Source organism: Capsicum annuum, chromosome 8 (genome assembly GCF_002878395.1).
Source record: "Capsicum annuum cultivar UCD-10X-F1 chromosome 8, UCD10Xv1.1, whole genome shotgun sequence".
Taxonomy (NCBI): Eukaryota; Viridiplantae; Streptophyta; class Magnoliopsida; order Solanales; family Solanaceae; genus Capsicum; species Capsicum annuum.
Genome location: NC_061118.1, coordinates 148,297,082 through 148,316,007, shown reverse-complemented (window position 1 = coordinate 148,316,007; position 18,926 = coordinate 148,297,082). Strand labels below are relative to the sequence as shown.

The window sequence follows — 18,926 nt, the reverse complement described above, 5'->3', positions numbered from 1 at the left end:
TTACAGTACAAAACATACATATGTATTTACGAAATACATATGATATTTATATTAAATAGTAACAAACATAACTATGCTATATATCTTCATATGTATTTGCGAAATACAAAGGTGACTCATATAAAATAAGAATACACATATGAATTAGGTATGTATTATGTAAATACATATGCAGAGCTACATGTATTTTATACGGTGTTGGATTTATCTTTGAACTGTACATACTATGTCATTTTAGAGGGTAACATTTGTACTTATTTATTTTCTTTTACTGTTTTAAGATATGTATATGTATTTTTTTACTACCTGTATGTATATGTATATAATTGTCATTTGTGTTATAGAGATTTTGGGTCCTATATGTTTATATATACATGTGAGTCAGATATATATTTCTGTAAATACATATGCAGATATATATGTATGTTTTTTTACCGTAAATACATATTTAGATCTGCATGTGTATTATTTTGTATATTTTTTGAATATGTATATATGATATCGATATTTGTCTTTTAAAAATAAAAGACAAAGATAGAAGAGTAAGAAAAAAGAAAAAATAGGAAAAACAAAAACGAAAAAATAAAAATCCAAAAAAAAAAGAAGTGAAAAATTAAAAAAAGAAGAAAGAGAAATTGAGATTAGAAATAGAAGTGTAAAAACAAAAGCGAAAAAAATAAAAAATAACAAAAAGAAAACGAAAAAAAAATAAGAAAAGGAAAAAAATGAAAAAATAAAAAATAAATAATAAGTGAAGAAAGAAAAAAAAAAGAGAAGTAGAAGAGAGAAAATAAAGTGGAAAGAAAAAATGATAAAGAGAAAAAATTAAAATAATAAAAAAATGAAAAGACTAACAAGAAAAAATAATTAAAGATATAAAAGAATGATATTTTGAAATTTTGAAGATCATGGAAATAATAATCTTCATATATGAGTTTGATTTGAAAAAGGAATCTACTAATTTAAATAAGAGTAATTTATGAGAATTTAATTAGATGGGATAATTATTATTTATTTAACTCAACTAATTTGAGTAAAAGAAGGGAAGTAATCTTATTGTATATGTATTTATATAGAAACAATTTACTTAAAATCCAAAATACAATTTGCTATTTTTCGTAATTATGAAACTGTTGCTATAAAAGTTACAATTAAGACTCTATAGTTGTTATTTTTGAAATTTTTCCTTTTTTTATTGCAAAAATGCAGTAGCCTTTTCTCCATGAGTGACGATAAAAAAAGGTTATAACCTCAACTAGGTTATACAAACTAAATACACGGTGAAATATGATATGTGATTAATCAAATGACTCTATGAATTTGCATCGATACTTTAACATTTCTATCTCCCTCCCCCCGCCCCCGAGAATCTTTAGAATTTTCAATGCTTAACTTTCAATTCGTCTCTGATTATCAAATGAAATGTGAATAACACTTCTTTCTCATGATTTGTCGAGTTTCAGCCCTATATTATTTCGATTCATTTCTTAAAAAAGAAGAAGAAAGAAACAGATCATAATGAAAAAAGAAGGCAGGTTTTTATATGTGTGCTCAATAATGTGCATATATTAATTGTGAGAAATAATTGAACTATCTTCGTCTAGTTTTTTTCATGTATCATCTAATTTTTTTCATGTGTTGTAGACTTACAAAAGAGACCTATGCATTTTGTTCTCTTGTTAAGTGAGTTATATAAAAAAAATGCATAACTCATTTAAAAAGAGAGTTATGTAACTTCTATTTACATAACTCTCTTTTTAAGTGAGTTATGTAAAAAAAAAAAAATTAACTTCGTTTCTAAATTTTCGTTAAAAATAATACATATAACTCTCTTAAAAAGAGAGTTACGCATATTATGATAACTGTTGTGAATGGATGACATTAAGCATCCATTTGGCTAATGGATGACATAAGTGTCCATTTAGCTTATCTTTTCTTAAGTGGGTAATTTTCCCTATCACTTGAATATTAAATTATGTAAAGTTCGTAATTTGGGTTATAAATAGCATATGGTTTGTGAAGAAATAAACATCGAGAAAAACAAGAACAACTTTCATACTCTCCAATCTTACTTTCTTTCTTTACTTGCTTAAATTTTATAACACGTTATCAGCACGAGATTCTGTCAAATAAGGTGAGATTATACGTCTAAAAATAATCTCAAGATAAGTATTGAATCTAACATAGTCAAATTCAGTTTACACCAAATATATAATTGTTACGAACTTTTAAATTTTGATGATATTTTTAGTATTGTTGCTAATCCTTCTTTAACATTGAGGAGAAAGTAGGTATGTTCAAAGGACCTTAAAAATAATTATTTTCTATAACTAGTACTACATCCTTGTATGCTAATGTTGAATTGAAGAATCACAACTGAAGCACTAGTATATATGTTTGATATCGTATCCTTAGAATGTGGTAAAGAATCCTAAATTAATTTTATTTATATATAAATTGCATATATTGCTAATTTGATCTAAAGTTTTCTCGGTGTGATTTTATTTTATATCGTATTATATCTATTATTACTATATAAATATCATAAAGATTAGATTTATTTATGCCTAAAATAATCACAAAGTGATGAAATTGTTATAGGCTCAAAATTGAATTTTATTTATGTTATTGGTTGAAGAAAGACAATTGATTCAAATTCTATAATATCAAAAGGATAAGACATCGGGTTAGAGTCCTCATGTACCATGATTGATCAGATATTGGGTTCAAGTCCCATCGCTTTATGCCTAAAACGTCTTTATATGATAAGATATTGATTTTGAATCTCCATACACCATATTAATGATATTGTGATGGCTAAGGTAAAATAATGAATATTTGGTGAAAAGTCATGAAACATACCCCATTGATATGCTCTATTCCATGAAGTGAATATGACAACAATATATGATAAGTCTGACATATGATAACTTACTTCATTCTTGAAGTGTATGTGATAGTAATGCATAATATGTCTGAAAGAAGACAAGTAATTAAATGCACGGATATAAGCGTGGAGGGACAATATGATAATAATTATCAAAAGTGATAATATTTTCACACGCTTATCGTGATTATACGATATGTTAGAGAAAGTTTCTCTACAATTATATGTATGCCTCGATTTGCTCCTGAATTAGCAATATCTTAAAAGAGGCTATAAGCTATCATAATTTAATAGGCTTAAGGAACGATTATATTTTATTCATGGGGAATGAAAAACTTATTAATGCAAATGGATACTTGATTGTGATGGTATCTCAACTCACCCATGAAAGAGGCTGAATATTTGAGAATAGTTACTTTGAAATCTATTTCTAAAGCAATAGATCTAAAATTTATTCACCTAATAGTAAATCTGAAATTTACTAAAGAAAAAAACACATGTCATGATAAACTTGGAGTTTACTAGTACAAATAAGTTTATAAATCGACATGAACAATTATGACATTTCACAGATGCGCATATTAAGTATTAAACATTAATTGAGGAACTAATCACCTTAGTTGAGAATTAATTTATTATTATTTGCAATTATGTTTTTCTGTTTTATTACAGTACCGTGTATTTCTGATTCTACATTTCTTATGTTAGTTTTTCAAATTTCTTATAGTATGTTTCTTTTTTTTTTTATTTGAAGAATATGATAATTTCCCAATCATCAATTGGATCCAAAATAAGTTACGATGATATATGTCTTATAGATAGTGCCACTACACATACTATTCTAAAAGATAAGAAATATTTCTCTCATTTGTTAATGAAAGAAGCCAATGTTAATACTATATGTAGTAGTGCAAGATTAATTGAAGGCTCGAAAAGAGCTAACTTATTACTTCTCGATGGGACAAATTTGATTATTAATGAAGCATTATATTGTAGTAAGTCTCAAAGAAACTTATTAAGTTTCAAAGACATTCGCCAAAATGGCTATCATATTGAGACTACCAATGATAGAAAAGTTGAATATCTTCATATTACTACAATAATGTCGGGTAATAAATATATACTTGAAAAATTATCCGCTCTTTCTTCCAGCTTATACTACACAAGTATTAGCACTGTTGCAGCACATGCCCTAGTAAATCAGAAGTTTACTGATTCAAATAGTTTTATTATATGGCATGACCGGTTGGTCCATCCCGGTTCTAATATGATGCGCAAAATAATTGAGAATTTGTATGGACACTTATTGAAGAACCAGAAGATTCTTCAATTTAAAGAATTCTCTTGTGCTGCATGTTCTCAAGGCAAATTAATTACTAGGCCATCAATGATGTAAGTGGGAATTGAATCCCTTGAATTTTTGAAACGCATACAGGGTGATATATGTGGTCCCATTCATCCTCCATGTGGACCATTTAATTATTATATGATTTTAATAGATGCATCTACAAGATGGTCACATGTGTGCTTATTATCAACTTGTAATATGACATTTACGGAATTACTTGCTCAAATAATAAAGTTAAGAGCACAATTTTCAGATTATACAATAAAAACAATTCGTCTTGATAATGCGGGTGAATTTACATCCCAGACTTTTAATGATTATTGTGTATCAAGTGGAATAACAATTGAACATATGGTTGCACATGTTCATACTCAAAATGGTCTAGCAGAATCATTGATTAAACGCCTCCAATTAATCGCTAGACCAATTCTTATGTGAACAAAATTTTTCATTTCGATATGGGGTCATGCTATTTTGCATGCAGCAGCTCTTGTACTCAAAATGGTCTAGCAGAATCATTGATTAAACGCCTCCAATTAATCGCTAGACCAATTCTTATGTGAACAAAATTTTTCATTTCGATATGGGGTCATGCTATTTTGCATGCAGCAGCTCTTGTGCGGATAAGGCCCACAATTATCATAAAGTATCCTCATTACAATAAGCTCTTGGTCAAGAGCCAAATATTTTCCATCTAAGAGTTTTTGGATGTGAAATATATGTTCCAGTTGCTCCACCATAATGCACAAAAATAGGTCCTCAAAGAAGGTTGGAAATATTTGTTGGGTATGAATCTCCTTCTATTATAAAATATTTGAAACCTATGACTGGAGATTTATTTACGGCAAGATTTGTTGATTGTCATTTTGATGAAACAATATATCCAATATTAGGGGGAGAAAATAAACAGTTGGAAAAGGAAATAGACTGGAATGCATTACCATTATCTCACATAGATCCTCATACAAATAAACGTGAACTAGAAGTTCAAAAGATAATTCATTTGCAAAATATTGCAAATCAACTGCCAGATGCATTCATTGACCTATCAAGAGTTACAAAATCTTACATTCCAGCTGTTAATGCTCCCATTCGAGTTAATGTCCTGGTAGGACAATTGACTACGGCGAATGAGTCTAAACCACACTTAAAACGTGGTAGATCAATCGGTTCCAAAGATAAAATTTCTCAAAAAAGAAGAGAAGCAAGTGATTAAACTAATAATATGGAGGAAGCTACTCAAGGAGAGCAACAAGACACAAATTATTGATAAAACCTCAAAAGAGGTTCAGCTACCTGAAAATAATGAAAATAGAGAGATCTTAATCAGTTATGTCTCATCAGGAAAAATATGAAATCGAAATGATATAATTGTCAACAATGTGTTTGCTTATAATATTGCAAATGAAATAATGCAACAAGATGAGGATCTTGAACCAAAATCTGTCGAAGAATGTAGACAGAGAAATGATTGGACAAAATGGAAAGATGCAATCAAGATTGAATTGGCTTTGCTTGAAAAACGCGAAGTTTTTGGGCCTATAGTTCAAACACCTAAAGGTATAAAGCCAGTGGGGTACAAATGGATTTGTGTGAAAAAAAATGAGAAAAATGAAGTCGTAAGATATAAAGCACGACTTGTGGCACAAAGATTTTCGCAAAGACCTGACATTGATTATATGGAGACATATTCTTCGATGGTGGATGCAATCACCTTCAGGTATCTTATTAATCTGGCAGTTCGTGAAAAACTTGATATGCATCTGATGGACGTCGTCACAACCTATTTATATGGCTCATTAGATAGTGAAATTTATATGGAAATTCCTTAAGGATTCAATATACCTGATGCTTATAACAATTCTCAAGAAAATTATTCAATCCAGCTTCAGAAATCCTTATACGGATTCAAACAACCAGGACGCATGTGGTATAATTGCCTTAGCGAATACCTATTAAAAGAAGGGTATAAAAATGACCAATCTGTCCTTGTGTTTTTATTAAAAGGTCTGGATCTGAATTTGTCATAATAGTTGTATATGCTGATTTGAATATCGTTGGAACTCCTGAAGAGCTTCCAAAGACAGTAGAATGTTTGAAAAGAAATTTGAAATGAAAGACCTCGGAAAGACAAAATTTTGTCTTGGTCTACAAATTAAACATTTTACGAATGAGATATTTGTCCATCAATCCACATATCCTGAAAATATTTTAAAGAGATTTCATATGGATAAAACACATTCATTGATGTAAGACCCCGTAAAATCCTAAGTCTAGAGTTCAGCTTATTTGGCTTTACAAGCCTATAGACTTAGAAAATTTTTGACAAGTGTTCAACACTTAGTCTCGTTTTAGGCCCCTAAACTTCGATGATTTATTTGAAGACCTTTCGGACCTTCGTTTTTGGATTTTAAAGTTTCGTTGCGATGGGGCAAGGTCATAGTACACTAGGGGTGAGTCTCAGAATTTTTAGAACTCGTTTAAGGCGTGTTTGAAATTCCAAAACAGTAGCCTGTCGCGATTGCCCCGCGTCGCGAGGCCCAGTTAAGTTGAATAGGGGTCGCGACGCGATGCCCAATCAACCTGATTAGGGGTTGCGACGCGACACCTATAGCGAAGGCATCCGGATTTCAGCATTTTATTTCTGCACCTTGAAGGGTATTTTAGTCAAATCTCCACCCCTATATAAAACAAAAACACGGGATTAAAGCATATAATCACCACAATATACTCAATTTGCTAAAACTCTCTCAAGAACAGACAAGAGCAAGCCTAGGGTTTCCATTGGAGTTACGAGTTTCGAGCAAATTCAACCGTAAATTCCACAAAGTTTTAATCTAAGGTATGCGTAGTGTTCATTTATGGACCTCTTTCGTTCATAGAGTTCCAGAACCATGTTTTTAATGAGAAACTTTGTTGTTCTTGTTATTACGTGATATTGTGCATGTTAATGATTATTGTTTAAACTTTAAAATGTTAATTAAGTTGGTTTCCATGATGTATATATGCTTGTAGTTAAAACCCATGAATTTGGGTGGTTCAAGATGATTAAGGTTATTGAGAGAAACCTATGCTCTAAAGTGTGCATGCAATATATCCATCGTTCTCATTTGAGTACCTGCCAGATAAGGGTCACTCACAGCTGTCCTTACCAGTGGCGCGGTATTGACACCCCTCCAGTCGGGGCAGAGATTGGACCCCAGCTTAGCCATTATGGCATACATGGGGCATGTCGGTTAAATAACTATCTCCCACAGTTTCAGTACAAGTCTCAGTAAAAGAACTTAGATAGTTCTTCAGATTTCAGTATATCAGGACTGTCAGACACGGTCGCCTATGTTATCAGATTTACAGCATCAGCCATGTTAGTTATCAGTAAACCATGTATTAGCTTATAGAGCTAGCTATCACGCATTCACGATTTCAGTTTCTATGTATGTATGTATGTATGTTTGTACTCTCACGTCCATATCAGACAGTCAGCTAGCATTGTCATGCATGAACTCTTTTATATTCAGCGTACCTCACTTGTATACTCAGTACTCCAGTTATACTGACGCATTTGCGCTATGGTGCTTTCTTTTCATGTTACACCATAGGTTCAGAGACACGAGTCCCAGACCAGCAGTAGCAGTCGCTCTCACAATACAGAGTTGTAGTGAGTCCTCTTCGTTCGAGGATGATATTATTTGACTTATTCATTATTTCTCAGTTTAGTTTTACGGAGTTAGTTGGAGACATGTTCCTTCAACTCCTTATTCAGACAGTTAGAGGCTTTCAGATTTGCATGTTCAGACTTCAGATTATTTCAGTATGTTTTGGTATTGTGATACCACCTTTTCAGATGTTAAAAATTTTCAGATGAGAACCTTATGACCTTACAGCTTTTACGTATTCCACATTATATTGTCATGATTTGCAGTATACAGGTACAAATATCAGTCATGGGTTAGCTTGTGGTCCCTTGGGGTCATGAGCACTGTGTAGCGTTTTGATTTAGAAAATCGGGGCGTTACAAACTTGGTATCAGAGCCTAAGGTTCAGTAGAGTCCTAAGAAGTCTGAAAGCCGCATCTAGTAGAGTTTTTTGCATGGGTGTGTTGCGCGCCACATTTATGTACAGGAGGCTATGAGATGTTTTAGGAACAGTTTCCCTTCTTTCAGTATTCATGTCGTGCTAGCAAGCATAATCTCAAGTTAAACTCCCAGTCTAATCCGTTCTTCTCTTATTTCAGAATATGGCCCCAAAGAGAAAAAACCAGCCAGCTCCTCAACTTGAAGATCCTTTGGGCGAACCTGTTTCTCATGCGGAGTTTAGAGTTGCATTCACCACACTGGCTCAGTCCGTGGCTGCCCAGAATGAATGACCACCAGTTATTTCAGCCAACCCAGCGGCCAATTCCGTAGCAGCTAGGATTCGGGACTTCACCCGAATAAACCCTCCATCTTTCCATGGGTCTAAGTCTGATGAAGATCCTCAGGAGTTTATTGACCAAGTCCAGTAGGTCATAGATGTTATGAGGGTCACCTCTTGTCAGAGTGCCGAGTTAGCCGCATACCAGCTACAGGTTGTTGCTCATGCTTGGTACAAACAGTGGAGGTCTGAAAGGTTAGAAGATGCAGTTGAGTGGGTGGAATTTGTCACGGCCTTCTTAAACAGATTCTTTCCCCTAGAGCTGCGGGAAGCCAAAGTTCTTGAGTTCATCAACCTCAGGCAGGGAAATATAACGGTTAGGGAGTATTCTCTTAGATTTACTCAGCTAGTTAGATATGCCCCTTATGTAGTTGCAGACAACAAGGATAAGATGAGTAAGTTCATGTCAGGGGTCAATGATAGCGTGGTAAATGAGTGTAGGTCTGCGATGCTGATCGGTGATATGACCTTAGCCAGACTCATGACCCATGCCCAGCAAGTAGAAGAGTAGAAGGTTAGGACTAGGGAGAACAAGAGAGCAAAATCAGGCAATTTTAACTTTGCTCGCCCCAAGTCAGATGGAGAAAATCGTTCACAGTTTCTCTCCAAGTCAGCAGTTCTAGCCCCTTCCTCTGCCAGCGCTCCAGTGCCGAAGTTTAGAGACGGCGACAAAGACAAAGTGCCAGGCTCTAAATCTCAGGGCAGTGTTAGCCGTGCCCGAACAAATCCCCTTTGTCAAACTTGTGGTAAAAACCACAAGGGTATTTGCAGAGCCGGTAGTGATGTCTGTTTTGGTTGTGGCAAGCCAGGCCACAGGATTAGGGAGTGTCCGCAGTTAGGTCTTCAGGGTCAGCAAAATCATTCCACAGCTCAGTCCGTTCGCCCGAACCAGCAGGGTGCCACTTCCAGTGCCACCAGTGGGCAACGCCCAAATAGGCTCTATGCTCTTCAGACTCGACAGGATCAGAAAAATTCTCCTGATGTCGTTACTGGTACGTTTCAGATTTTTCATGTTCATGTTTATGCTTTGCTAGACCCTGGTGCATTTTTGTATTTTGTTATCCCATACATAGCAAGCGATTTTGGAATCAGTTCTGAAATCTTAGCAGAGCCTTACTCATTCTCTACCCCAGCGGGTAAAACCATCATAGCCCGGCGGGTATATAGGAACTGCCCGGTTATGATCTCTCAGAAATCCACGTCAGCAGATTTAGTCAAGTTGGAGATGACTGATTTTGATGTTATTCTCGGCATGGATTGACTTCATTCCTGTTATGCCATAGTCAACTGCAGAAATAGGATAGTTCAGTTTCAGTTCTCGAATGAGCCCGTCCTAGAGTGGAAGGGTAGTATTTCAGCTTTCAGGAGTCAGCTTGTTTCCTACCTTCGGGTAAGGAAAATGATTTCTAAGGGGTGTGTGTATCATCTTCTGCATGTTAAAGATTCCATTTCTGAATCTCCCAATCTCCAATCAGTCCCGGTGGTTAGTGAATATTCAGATGTCTTTTTCGAAGATCTTCCAGGCATTCCTCCCGAAAGGGAAATAGACTTTGGCATTGACCTTCTTCCGGATACTCAGCCTATTTCTATTTCGCCATACAGAATGGCACTAGCAGAACTCAAGGAACTGAAAGATCAGTTGAAGGATCTCTTAGATAAGGGATTCATCAGACCCAGCGTTTCCCCTTGCGGTGCGCCAGTATTATTCGTGCGCAAGAAAGACGGTTCTCTTAGGATGTGTATTGATTAACGTCAACTCAACAAAGTTACGATCAAGAACAGTTATCTTCTTCCCAGGATAGATGTATTGTTTGACCAACTTTAGGGTGCTAGTTACTTCTCTAAGATAGACCTCAGATCGGGCTATCATCAGCTCAAAGTTAGAGAGTGTGACATCCCGAAGACAACTTTCTGTACTCGGTATGATCATTTCGAATTTCTAGTCATGTCCTTTGGTCTTACCAATGCCCCAGCAGCTTTTATGGACTTGATGAACCGGGTGTTCAAGCAGTACTTGGACATGTTCGTCATAGTCTTTATAGATGATATTTTGGTCTATTCTCACACAGAGCGTGATCATTCAGACCATCTCAGAATTGTTCTTCAGACTCTCAGGGATCACCAGTTGTTCGCCAAGTTCAGTAAGTGCGAATTTTGGCTAAGATCAGTAGCATTCCTTGGCCATATTATTTCCGGTGATGGCATTAGGGTAGATCCTCAGAAAACCGAAGCGGTAAGAAACTGGCCTCGCCCCGTATCTCCATCAGATATCAGGAGCTTCTTGGGTCTGGCTGGCTATTACAGACGGTTTGTCGAGGGATTTTTTTCTATTGCATCTCCCATGTCCAGATTGACTCAGAAGAAGATTAAGTTTCAGTGGTTAGATTCATGCGAGAAGAGTTTTCAAGAGTTGAAGACTCGACTCACCTCAGCTCCAGTTCTAGCTCTTCCAGAGGGTTCAGACGGTTTTGTAGTCTATTGTGATGCATCCAGAGTAGGTTTAGGTTGTGTCCTCATGCAGCATGGTAAGGTCATAGCCTACGCCTCCAGACAGTTAAAGCCACACGAGAAGAATTATCCTACTCATGATCTTGAGTTAGCAGCCGTAGTTTTTGCCTTAAAGATTTGGAGGCATTATCTTTACGGAGTCCATGTAGATGTCTTCACAGATCACAAGAGTCTCCAATATGTCTTTTCCCAGAAAGATCTTAATTTTCGTCAGAGAAGGTGGTTAGAGCTCTTGAAGGATTATGACATGAGCGTCCTTTACCATTCGGGCAAGGCCAATGTTGTGGTCGACGCTCTCAGTAGACTCTCCATGGGTAGTATTTCTTACATTAAGGATAACAAGAAAAAGATAGCTCAGGAGATCCATCAAATTACCAGGCTAGGCGTTCGCTTAGTTGATTCTTCAGAGGGTGGTGTATGTGTCCACAGTAGCTTAGAGTCATCTCTAGTTTTCGAGGTGAAAGAGAAGCAAGACAGGGATCCTAGCCTTGTCAAGCTAAAAGAGTCAGTTCAGAATCAGAAAAGAGGTTTTCTCCTAAGGGGGAGATGGTGTCCTTCATTGTCAGGGTCGTTCGTGCGTCCCAGGTGTAGAGGACTTGAGGTAGCGAATTCTTGCAGAGGTGCATGGTGCGCGATACTCCATTCATCCAGGGGCCACTAAGATGTACCACGATCTGCGGGAGATCTATTGGTGGAGCGAGATGAAGAGAGACGTTGCAGAGTTTGTGGCTAAGTGCTCTACATCTCAGCAGGTTAAGATAGAGCATCAGAAGCCTAGTGGTTCCATGCAGGAGTTCACCATTCTTACTTGAAAGTGGGAAGTAGTGAACATGGACTTCGTGACAGGTTTGTCTCGCACTCGTCATCGGCATGATTCAGTTTGGGTCATTATAGATAGAATGACCAAGTCAGCTCACTTTCTTCCAGTTCGTACCTCTTATTCAGCCGAGAATAATGCCAAACTCCATATCAAGGAGTTAGTCAGATTACATGGTGTTCCCTCATCTATCATCTCAGACAGAGGAACCCAGTTCACCTTTCACTTCTGGAAAGCGTTCCAAAAGGGTCTCGGTACCAAAGACCATCTCAGTACACTGTTTCATTCTCAGACAGATGGTCAAACAGAGAGGACCATTCAGACTCTTGAAGATATGCTGAGGGAGTGTGCAATCGATTTCAAGGGAAGTTGGGATGACCACTTGCCTTTGATTGAGTTTGCATACAACAATAGCTATCATTCCAGTATTCAGATGGCTCCATTCAAAGCTCTCTATGGTAGGAGATGTCCGATTGGTTGGTTCGAAGTTAGTGAAGCCTCAGTTATAGGTCCTGACTTAGTATTCGACGCCCTAGAGAAAGTTCAGTTGATCAGAGAGAGACTCCGGGCTGCTCAGAGCCGACAGAAGTCTTATGCAGATGTTCGTAGAAAGGATCTCGAGTTCGAGGTCAACGACTTTGTCTATCTTAAAATCTCTCCTATGAAGAGAGTGAAGAGGTTCGGCAAGAGAGGGAAACTCAGTCCCCGATATGTCGGTCCCTTCAGGATTCTCAGTCGTTTCGGCAAGGTAGCTTATGAGCTCGAGTTGCCTTCAGATTTAGCCTCAGTCCATCCAGTCTTCCATGTCTCTTTGCTCAAGAAGTGCATAGGTGACCCAGGAGTTGTTGTCCCTATTCATAGCATTGACGTTCAGAACAGCCTCTCTTATGAAGAGATTCCGGTTGAAATCTTAGATTATCATACACGTAGATTGAGGAACAAAGAAGTTCCTCTAGTTAAGGTTCTTTGGCGAAATCAGTCTCATGAGGGAGCTACTTGGGAAGCAGAAGCAGATATGCGTACCAAGTACCCTCACCTCTTCCTCGCCAATCCAGATCAAGCTCAAGGTAACAGTTCTCCTTAAGCTTATTCAATTTCATATTCATGTTCCCAGTATAAACATGGTATCTATAACCGTTGCATACCCAGTCATGCATTCATGTATCAGTTCAGTTCTAAGATCATGCATCAGAAATGCATTCTCATCTTGAGAAACTTAGTTACGCATTCAGGTATCAGTTGTCCATGCATCAGATATGTATGAGTTCAGTGTGTTTAGCATGTCAGTCATGAGATCATGTCCTAGTCCGTCATGTTCAGTTCATGTTCAGCTTGTCTTGTATCCCCTCTCAGTTGATTCTCATTCGAGGACTAATGTTCCCAAGGGGGAGATATTGTAAGACCCCGTAAAATCCTAAGTCTAGAGTTCAGCTCATTTGGCTTTACAAGCCTCAAGACTTAGAAAATTTTTGACAAGTGTTCAACACTTAGTCTTGTTTTAGGCCCCTAAACTTCAATGAGTTATTTGAAGACCTTCCCGACCTTCATTTTTGCATTTTAAAGTTTCGTTGCTATGGGGCAAGGTCATAGTACACTAGGGGTGAGTCTTAGAATTTTTAGAATTCGTTTAAGGCGTGTTTGAAATTCCAAAACAGTAGCCTGTCGCGATTTGCCCCGCGTCGCGAGGCCCAGTCAAGTTGCATAGGGGTCGCAACGCGATGCCCATTAAACTTGATTAGGGGTCGCGACGCGACACCTATAACGAAGGCATCGGATTTCAGCATTTTATTTCTGAACCTTGAGGGGTATTTTAGTCAAATCTCCACCTCTATATAAAACAAAAACAGGGGACTAAAGCATATAATCACCACAATATACTCTATTTGCTAAAACTCTCTCAAGAACAGACAAGAGCAAGCCTAGGGTTTTCATTGGAGTTACGAGTTTCAAGCAAATTCAACCGTAGATTCCACGAATTCTTAATCTAAAGTATGCGTAGTGTTCATGTATGGACCCTTTCGTTCATAGAGTTCAAGAACCATGTTTTTAATGAGAAACTTTGTTGTTCTTGTTATTACGTGATATTGTGCATGTTAATGATTATTGTTTAAACTTTAAAATGTTAATTAAGTTTGTTTCCATGATGTATGTATGCTTGTAGTTAAAACCCATGAATTTGGGTAGTTCAAGATGATTAAGGTTTATTGAGAAAAATCTATGCTCTAAAGTGTGCATGCAAGGTATTTGTTAAAATGCCTAGAATGACAAAAATCATGTTCCCATGACCCCTTAAGTGACAAGCTATGTACACTCTTAAGATGCCACATAAACTTCCATGTTATTGATATAGGTGCTAGCATGATTATGAAATAAACATGACATTTAAGGTTGTGCGAGTACTTCCATGTGACATGAAATCCTTTCCATGCAATACATTGTTGATAACCATGTTTAGTATGAAATCCTTTATGTATGATATTATGAATTGTGGACTCAAATCTTGTGATCAAGTCATGTAATGTGAGTCAGTTTTCTTATATCGAGTCCTAGGGGTATTCGTACCCGAAAATTGTAGCTGTGTGCCTAGAGCCATGTCATGTTTCACGATATCCGAACTCAAGCGATGATTCCATAAAATTCAGTCAGTCGTGTGACTCAGGAAAACCTCATGATCTTAGTCAGTTGTCAGATATCAGTAGTATTCCGCCAGTCAACGGAATTTAGTAAGATTAAGTACATGTACAGTCAGTTATCCATGTTCATTCTCTCCAGATGGGAGTAGAAGTTAGCACCGAGTGAACCCAAGGATGGGAACTCTCCTGCCAGTTCAGGGTGTGATTCTTAGCAGTCATCCTTGTGTTTCAGAACTACGCAGCCAGCGTAGGTTGAGACATCTTAACCTGTCAGCTTAGGGTTGATGAGGTGGCTTAACCTGTCAGACTAGGGTTCCATCGTTCTCATTTGAGTACCTGCCAGATAAGGGTCACTCATAGCTGTCCTTACCAGTGGCGCGGTATTGACACCCCTCCAGTCGGGGCAGAGATTGGACCCCAGCTTAGCCATTATGGCATACATGGGGCATGTCGGTTAAACAACTATCTCCCACAGTTTCAGTACAAGTCTCAGTAAAAGAACTCAGATAGTTCTTCAGATTTCAGTATATCAGGACTGTCAGACACGGTCGCCCATGTTATCAGATTTACAGCATCAGTCATGTTAGTTATCAGTAAACCATGTATTAGCTTATAGAGCTAGCTATCATGCATTCATGATTTCAGTTTCTATGTATGTATGTTTGCACTCTCACGTCCATATCAAACAGTCAGTTAGCATTGTCATGCCTGAACCCTTTTAGATTCAGCCTACCTCACTCGTATACTCAGTACTCCAGTTATACTGACCATTTGCGCTATGATGCTTTCTTTTCATGTTACATCATAGGTTCAAAGACACGAGTCCCAGACCAGCAGTAGCAGTCGCGCTACACTCTTTTTTTCCTTAATCAAGGTTTTTATCCCATTGGGTTTTTTCTGATAAGGTTTTTAATAAGGCAACACTCAAATGCGTATTCAGTAGATTTTTCTTTACATGGTCATCTAAGGAGGAATGTTGTGAATGGATGACATTAAGCATCCATTTAGCTAATGAATGTCATAAGTGTCCATTTAACTTATCTTTTCTTAAGTGGGTAATTATCTTAGTGGGTAATTTTCCCTACCACTTGAATATTAAATTATGTAAAATTCATAATTTGGGTTATAAATAACATATGGTTTGTGAAGAAATAAACATAGAGAAAAATAAGAACAACTTTCATACTCTTCAATCATACTTTCTTTCTTTACTTGCTTAAATTTCATAACAATAACCCTTTAAATATATGACTTATTTTGATTATTTTTCAATTTTATGGCATATTTTGATTCTGGACTCAGGTGTAGTATACTGTGTCATTGTCAATCGACGCATAATGAAAGGTGTTTATCACATTTTCTTATTCTTTTCCGTACAAATTTTGATGTGTACATCCAATTGGCCGAGTCAACACGCAACAACTCATAGAATAGATAAGGTGATGGCTCTGCATTGCTATATACTCATCACACCTACCACAAATAAAAAAAAATTATCAAAATAGATCATTTATTTAAAATATTATCAAAATAAGTTAAAAGTAATAATTTATTACATTTTTTGTTTTTTTCTTAACGAGTGAAAATATTTGTTTTATTTTAGTTGGTCTTCTTTTTAAAAATATTTGTTTTAATTTAATTGTTCCTTTTAATGAGATAAAGAGTATTTTGTTATGTTCTTTCAATACCATCCTTAAAATTAAATGACTAAACGAAGTATATTTGCTCAAATTTATATTTTCAAAGTATAATTAATAAGATTAATTTGTTAAAATAAACTCCTAATAAATGTTTTTTTAAGGAGAGTGTCAAGTCAAAAAAGAGTCAATTATTTTGAAACGGAGGAAGTAATTAAACAAGGAGATATTTGACTCAATTAAGGACATGATTGGGGTAAACTATTAACGGATGATATTTAATAATGAAACAAGGACATATTTGGCTCAATTAAGGACATATTTAATAATGAAAGGTGTTTATCACTTTTTTTTGTTTACTATTTTGATGTGTACATCCACAAATCTTATTGATTGAGGCGTCTAGATGCAGCAGCTCATAGAAGAACTTAACCCAACATTGATTGGCTGAATATCCAAAACAAATAAGGTGATGACTCCGCATATACCTACCACAAACACATCTAATTTATATATAACTAGCAAAATGAGCCGCGCTTTGCGCGATTTTAAAAAATTAATTATTTGATGTAAAAAAGTTAATTATTTTTTTCGATTAATTTTATATTTACTTTAGATTTATTATCTAACATAAAATTATAACTTATTATAATAATATTATGAAGAATGTTTTTATTTTATAAAAGAAAATAAAATTTACCATTTATTAATGATGGATAGTATATTCTTTATCAATAAGTTAAAATATATTCTCTAATAATAATTTTATTTTATTTCTATCGCACATTTGATGAAGCTGAGATTTTAATATGAAATAATGTACTTTTTTTCTGTTACATTCAATTTACATGCAATGCTTCTATACATTCAAGAGACCCAAGTCATCCAAGCAAAAATTGAAGTCCTCCCCGCACGATTTTAGAAAAACAAAATCAAAGTTATCTGTGATAGTTGTTTGTTGCTTCACTCGCTGCAAATTTTTCAACGTAACAAAAACAGAAGTCGAAAAGAAGAAAGACCATATGATACATATTTATATATAGAGATCATCTAATTATCAACAAAACTCAAAACCTTCTCAACATTATATAACTTCTTTCTTCTCTTGTTTTTGAAGTGTGCAATATTATTCCTCACAACATTAACTATACAAGACCTTTTATATAGAATTGAAAAATCGTATGTGGTGACCGTTGATTTTCTATTCATAACTCTTAATTTTCTTGAGTAATTAAGAGCATGAGTTATAAAGATGATATTATGTGAGTTAAAAACACAAAATTAAGGGACATTATTAGATAGAAGTTATGAAAATATCAAGTGGTGTGAGTTATGAAAATGACTTAGTAAATAAATTATTTAAGAAAAATAAAATACTTTAAAATAGATTATTGTGTAATTATTATATAGTGAAATGAAAATATTAATGTCAAACAGATAAGAAGAAAGATAAATGCAATTAGAGGCCTTAGAAATATGCATGTCACATCAACATATTTTTAAGTCTCATATATATAGAGAGAAAGAGAGATTGATTCTCATTTATCAAATTAGATGATATCCTATATTATACTAATAAAATACAACTATTAAAATTAAAATCATTTCATTTCGATAAAACTAAACTACTAAAAAATATTATATTTCTAAAAAAAAAAAATTGGATTAAAATCTCGATGTAACATATAGACTTTTATATATTACATGCATATATATCAACTCTTCTTTTTAAAAATAAAAATAAAAAATTTAATGCATACATATATAATGTTCTCTCTATAAGTATTACATGCATATACATTAATCTCTTCATTTGTATTTACTGTATTTTTCTCTAATTCATATTAAGTGAGTCTTTTCTTCTATATCTTTTAAAAAGTAATTTTTCTCTCTCTAGTCAATGTTAAGTAAGTTACATTTTTTTTTTTTAAAAAAAGAGAGAAAATCTAACTATTAAAATACTAAATAAAAGTTAAAGGAATATCACATTGAAAATTAAATCAAAACTCAAATTAAATTAATTAATATATTTTATGATAAATATTTAGTATCAAGAAAACAAAATAAATTCAACACAAAATGGTAATAAATATAAATATCGTGATCTTTGAGATTTAGAAAATATTTATCTTGATGAGAAAGAAAACGACATGCTAATGACTCTTCACTGACCTCATCACTTAATATAGTAATTATTTATTTTTCCTTGTCTTCATATTTTTTTATTTCCTTTAGTGACATTAATTTTACCGTTACTACTACAGAATGCATAAATGGAAATTTAATTATCATTAAGATCATTCTTATCTGGACTGATTTTAGAATTGCTCTTGGTGGACAATAATAGGTGAAAATAGAATAGTTTATTTACTTAGTAGATTATGTACAAACATATATATAAAAAAAAGATAAATAAAAATATTGATAATAGAAAAAATTCCTTCACATCACTGTGTTCATGTCTAGCTTTAATAATTGTTTAGATTGTATTTTTTTTCATAAAACTAAATATAGACTGCTATAACAATATAATCTTAAGCAAGAAAGAGATTAATTAAGGTAAGTGGTACTTGCAATAAGTGAAAAAAAAAAAAACTTACCTTCAACACTGATTATCTTAACAATAATATTGATCATCATCAAAGGACCAAAAACAATTATAAAGATATACCTTTTTTTTTTT

At 34.7% G+C, this 18,926-nt stretch overlaps 1 protein-coding gene across 3 annotated transcripts in view; it reads left to right on the top strand.

Moving 5' to 3' along the window:
- LOC107856806 (pentatricopeptide repeat-containing protein At2g35030, mitochondrial-like) overlaps positions 1 to 8,116 on the top strand; it is a 13,824-nt gene extending 5,708 nt beyond the window's left edge. For all 3 annotated transcript variants that reach the window (XR_007043558.1, XR_007043555.1, XR_007043556.1), the window contains exon 3: positions 7,835 to 8,116. The gene's annotated coding sequence lies outside the window, so the exon portion shown is untranslated. The remainder of the gene's footprint in view (positions 1 to 7,834) is intronic.
- Positions 8,117 to 18,926: the final 10,810 nt, after the last annotated feature.